The following is a 6,000-nucleotide window of genomic DNA, read 5'->3' on the forward strand; positions in this document are numbered from 1 at the left end:
CGATAACTATATTCCCTGCCCACTTTTCCACTAATCTTGGTATCCATAAACATGCTAACAGGGACTGCTATCTTTTCACTCAGATTGTTTAAGTAAATGGTGCACAACAGTGGTCCCAGCACCAATCCTTACAGCACACTACTGGTCAGAGTCCTCCAGTCTGAATAACAACCCTCTCCCGCCACCCTCTGTCTCCCACTGTCATCCCATTTTGTACCCAGTTGGCTAGCTCTCCCTGATCCCTTGTGATCTACCTTTACTAACCAATGTATCATGCTACACCCTAAACAAGGGTTTGCGGAAGCCAGAAACAACGTCTGTTGCTCTGCTTTCATCTATCTTTTTGGTCACATCTTGAGCAAACTCCAGTCAAGTTTGTGGCACATGTTTTCCCATGCACAAAGCCATGCTGGCTGTCTGTAATCAGGCCTTATCTTTCCAAATGCATGCAAGGCCTACCTCTCAGAATGACCTCCAACAATTGACCCACCCTGATGTCTCGCTCATCAGTCGATAGTTCCCTGGCTTTCTCTTGCAGCCTTTCTTAATTAATGATACAACATTATAATCATAGTCAGAGAGTCATACCGCACTGTTCAGTTAACGCTAACCATACTCTAAAACGGATCTCGTCTCACCTGCCTGTTCCTGGATCATATCCCTTCAAACCTTTCCTATTCCTGTACTAATCCAAATGTCTTTTAAATATTGTAATTATCCCCATGTTCACCCCTTCCTTGGGAAGTTCATTCCACACACAACCCATCCTCTGTGTAACAATGTGCCTCTCGTGTCTTTTTTTTCATATGTCTCTCCTCTAAACTTAAAAATGTAGTGCCTTGTCTTGAAACTCCCCTGTCCATGGGAAAAGACAACTCCCATTAACTCTATCTATCCCGCTCATGATTTTATAAACTTCTATGAGGTCATCTGTTCAGGTTTCAGTGAAAAATACCAACCTATTCAGCCTTTCTTTATACTGAAGCCTTTCGTACCCAGCCACATCCCAGTAAATCTCCTCCCAAGCCTTTCCAGTTTAATAATATCCTTCCTATAACTGGGCGACCAGAACTGGACACAGTATTCCAGAAGAGGACTCACCAATGGCCTGTATAATCTCAATGCGCCTTCCAACTCCTATATCCAAAGGACTGAGCAATGAAAGCAAGTTTGGCAAGAACCTTTTTTTAAATTATCCTGTCCATGTTACACACTTCAAAGAATTATGTAGCTGAACCCTGAGGTCCCTCTGTTCTACAACACTACCGAAGGTCTTGCCATTAATTGTGTATGTCCTGCCCGTGTTTGTTGTACAAAATGCATTACCTCGCATTTATTCAGATTGAACTCCATCTAGTTTTTCAGCCATTCACACATTTCATCAGGATCCCTTTGTAATCTCAGAAAACCTTCTTCACTGTCCACAATGCCACCCTCCAGTCTAACAGCCTATCACACATAGCTCTCTATGGTAAAAATATCTCTGCTAGGGGCCCTACAATTTCTTTACCAGCTTCCCACAATGTCCTGAGATCCATTTGATCAGGTCCTGGGGATTTATCTACCTTTGAGTTTTAAAACCTCCAGCACCTCCTTTTCAAAAATGTGGACTCATTTCAAGACATTGAGTCATAGAGATGTACAGCACAGAAACAGGCCCTTCGGACCAACTCCTGACATTTCTAGTCACATTTGCCACAGTTTTTCCAATATCCCTCTGAACCTTTGCTATTCATACACCCATCCACATGCCTTTTAAATGTATTTCTATCAGCCTCCACTATTTGCTCTGGCAAGTTATTCCATCCACTCTGCAGGAGACCGTTGCCCTTTAGACCCCTTTGTAAAGTTTCCCTCGCCTGGGGAAATGACCTTGTCTATTGACACTGTCGATAACCATCATGATTTTAAACACCTTTTATCGGTTAACTCCTCAGCCTCCCATGTTCAAGTGAAAACAGCCCCAGCCGATTCAGGCTTTTCCCTGAAGTACAAACCCTCCAACCCTGGCAACATCTTTGGTCATTTCTTCTGAACCCTTTCATGTTCCACGACATCCTCCCGTATTCCAGTATTGGTCAGGCCAAACACTGTTTAGTTCCCCGAGCGCCCCATTCTTTATCCACAGTAAGTTCCAAAGTGAAATATTTGTTTTGGATCTTGTCGTTTCACACATCGTTGCCTTCAATGATCATTAAGGAGACCGGGTTTGTCCCGAGCTCTTCTTTTGCTCTTAATGCACTTGTAGAGTCTCTTTGGATTCTCCTTAACGTTCTCTGCCAAAGCGATCTCTTGTCCCCTTTGTACATTCCTGATTTCCATCCTAAGTGTATTCCTACAGCCCCGATGCTCCTGAAGGGATTCCCTTGAGTCAGCCAGTTATATCTGACATGTGACCCTTTTTTCTTGACCACAGCCTCGAAACTCAGCCAGTGTTTCCTAATTCAGTCAGCATTGAGCTACACACTAACAGGAACACGCTGGCGCTGAACGCTCCTTTTATCTCGGCTTTAAAATATTCCTACTTGCCAGACTTCCTGCAAATAGCCTCCCCAGATCTACTTTAAAAATTCATGTCGAATACTATCTTGCTCCATTGAATAACTTTAACTTGTGGACCAGGCCTGTCCTTTTCCATCGCTATTTTCAAACTAATACAATTGTGGTAACTTTCCAAAGTGCTCCCCCACTAACACCTCCGTCCCGTTCCCGACCTCCATGGGGAGGTCAGGTTTAGCCCCATTCTCCAGTTGGGCCACTTACATAATGACTGGGAGTTTTCGGAACACACTTAACAAATTCCTTCCATCCAAGTGCTTAACTTAGTAGCAATCGCAGTCCAGGTTTGGAACGGTTAAGATCCCCTATCATTATAACCCTTTTATTCTAAGAGCTATCTGAAATCTCCTGACATATTTGCTCCTCCATCTCCCATTGCCTATCGCTGTAGTCCGACCGTAGAAAACTAATGACCAATTTTTATTTCTCAGTTCCAATAATATCATTTAACTGGGTGATCCTACATGAATACTCCCTCTAGGTACTGCTGGGATGGTTCCCCCCCAATCAAACCCACCAGCTCTCCTCCTGTTCTATCCTTCCTGTAGCATCTGTTCCCGGAACATTGAGCTGCTGGTCCTTTTGCTCCCTCAGCTGTGTTTCTGTAATATCTATGGGATCCCAATCCCATGTTCCCATCCATGCTCTGGGTTCATCTGCCTTATCTGTCCGGCCCTTTGCATTGAAATAACTGCAGTTTAATCCACCAGTTTTCCCTAATTGTCGCTATGTTCTTGCCTGCCTTGTCTACTTATATTGTTCTCTTGAACATTTGTACCAGCCTCAACTTTCTTTCTGGCCTTACGACTCTTTGGGGTCACACAGCCCTGTCAGACCAGCTTAAATCCTCTCGAGCAGCTCCAGCAACGTTCCCCAAAAGGATGTGGGTCCCCCTCTTGCTCCCAGTTCAGGTGTATTCCCCACCCTGTCTACCTGTGCTAACACCTTCAGACATCCAGGGACTTTCCCACCAAGGTCCCTGTATTCCTCAGTACTCCAGGAGGACCTCCCATTCATGATGTATATCATTCGTTTATTAGACTTGCCACAGTGCATTACCTCAGTGACCAGAAGTAAATTCTGTCTGACATTACTCTGCTCAGTTTATCATCTGATCGATATCAGACTGCAGCCTGAGTCCATCCCCCTCACTGTGGACAACACTCTCACCTTTCATGTTATCTGCAAACCTACTAATGTTACCTTCTGCTTTCACATCCGAGTGATTAATGTCCATAATGAACAGCAATGGCTCCTGCACAGATCCCTGTGATACACCGGCTGGGCAAAGGCTTTCAATCACAAAACCAACCCTCCACCAATTGTGGAGCCAATTTACCAACTTACCTTGGATCCCATGGGCTCTTCCCTTTTGTACCAGCCTTCCATGTAGGACCTTGTCAAAGACCTTAATGAACTCCATATAAACCACATCATCTGCACTTCCCTGATCAATATCAGAGGACAGTCGTCTAGCAAATCCATACAGACAATCCCGAATGAAATTGCGGGGGTATCTGTTTTTGGCGAATACATAGTATAGGTGTTCTTCTTCCTCTTTTTGCAGTTCTGGTGTACTGCAGTGTGTTGTGGCTCTTTTGAACAGTGTCTTGATGCAACTTCTTTTGTGTGTGTTGGGGTGGTTGCTTTCGTAGTTTAGGACTCGTTCTGTGTGAGTGGCTTTCCTGTATACCTTTGTGGTGAATTCTCCGTTCGGTGTTCTCTGTACCATCACGTCTAGGAATGGGAGTTGGTTGTCCTTTTCTTCGTCTCTACTGAATCGGATTCCTGTGAGTGTGGCGTTGATGATCCGGTGTGTGTTCTCTATTTCTGTGTTTTTAATGATTACAAAGGTGTCATCCACATATCTGACCCAGAGTTTGGGTTGAATTTGCGGTAAGACTGTTTGTTCTAACCTTTGCATTTCTGCTTCTGCTATGAGTCCAGAGATAGGTGAGCCCATGGGTGTTCCGTTGATTTGTTCATATATTTGGTTGTTGAATGTGAAGTCTGTTGTGAGGCACAGGTCCAGTAGTTTTAGTATGCAGTCTTTGTTGATAGGTTCACTGTCCTGTTGTCTGTTCTGTATGTCCAGCAGGTTGGCTATTGTTTCTCTGGCTAGGGTTTTGTCGATAGAGGTGTACAGTGCCGTTACATCGAATGAGACTATAGTTTCTTCCTTGTCAATGTGTATATTTCTGATGATGTCCAAGAATTCCTGTGTTGATTGTACAGAGTGTCTGGATCCGCTGATCAGGTGTTTCAGTTTCGGCTGTAGTTCTTTAGCCAGTTTGTGTGATGGTGTCCCTGGTAGTGATACTATGGGTCTGAGTGGGATGGCTGATTTGTGCACTTTAGGTAGTCCATAGAATCTGAGGATGTTGTTGCTTTCAGGTTTCACACTCTGTCGGTCAAATCTGGTTATCTGTCCATTTTTTTTGTAGGTTTCTCAGTGTGTTGTTTATCCTATTGGTGAGCTGTGGGGTGGGGTCAAACTCCATGCAATTTCATCCACAGATGCCTCAGGGAAAGACAACAGAATGAAGACATGTCATGACCTAAAGAATGAGCCACGTTACCATACATCAAGAACATTTCGGAACTGACAGCCAGACTACTGCGACCACTAGGACTCATAACAGCACACAAACCAACAGCCACTCTCAGACAACAAGTCACCAGGAGGAAGGACCCGATACCCAGCATGAGCAAAACCAATGTAGTGTACAAAATCCCATGCAAGGACGACACAAAACACTACATAGGACAAACAGGAAGACAGCTAACGATCCGCATCCATGAACACCAACTAGCCACGAAACAACATGACCAGCTATCCTTAGTAGCCACACAGGCAGATGACAAGCAACATGAGTTCGACTGGGACAACACTACTATTATAAGACAAGCCAAACAGATAATAGCCAGGGAATTCCTAGAGGCATGACACTCATCCACAGTTTCAATCAATAAGCACATCGACCTGGACCCAATATACCGGCCACTGCAGCGGACAGCTGGAACTGACAACCGGAAGCAGCAGATACAAATCACTATAGTTGCCGGAGGAAACATCACAGAAGCACTTCACAGGAGGCTCCTTGAGGATGTCACCTAGACAGGGGACGAAACGTCTGCAACACAAATTCCCAACTCGGTGAACAGAACCACAACAACGAGCACCCGAGCTACAAATCCTCTCACAAACCTTGAAGCCCTTTAGACTCTACAAAGCTCCGTCATGAACAAGCCACCATCTCTCTATTTCCTTTGCCTTCTTCTCGCTGTAACTTCCAGGACCATTTTTTAATTACTGCAGGTCCGCCTAGCTCCCCAGATAACCTGTTTCTTCCCCTCCAGCTCCCTCAATCACTGTAACACCCTCTGCTCTGTCTAATCCTCCTCTTCCCCACTGTCTTCCAGGCACAACGGCGATCCTGT

Source organism: Chiloscyllium punctatum, chromosome 21 (assembly GCF_047496795.1).
Source record: "Chiloscyllium punctatum isolate Juve2018m chromosome 21, sChiPun1.3, whole genome shotgun sequence".
Classification (NCBI taxonomy): domain Eukaryota; kingdom Metazoa; phylum Chordata; class Chondrichthyes; order Orectolobiformes; family Hemiscylliidae; genus Chiloscyllium; species Chiloscyllium punctatum.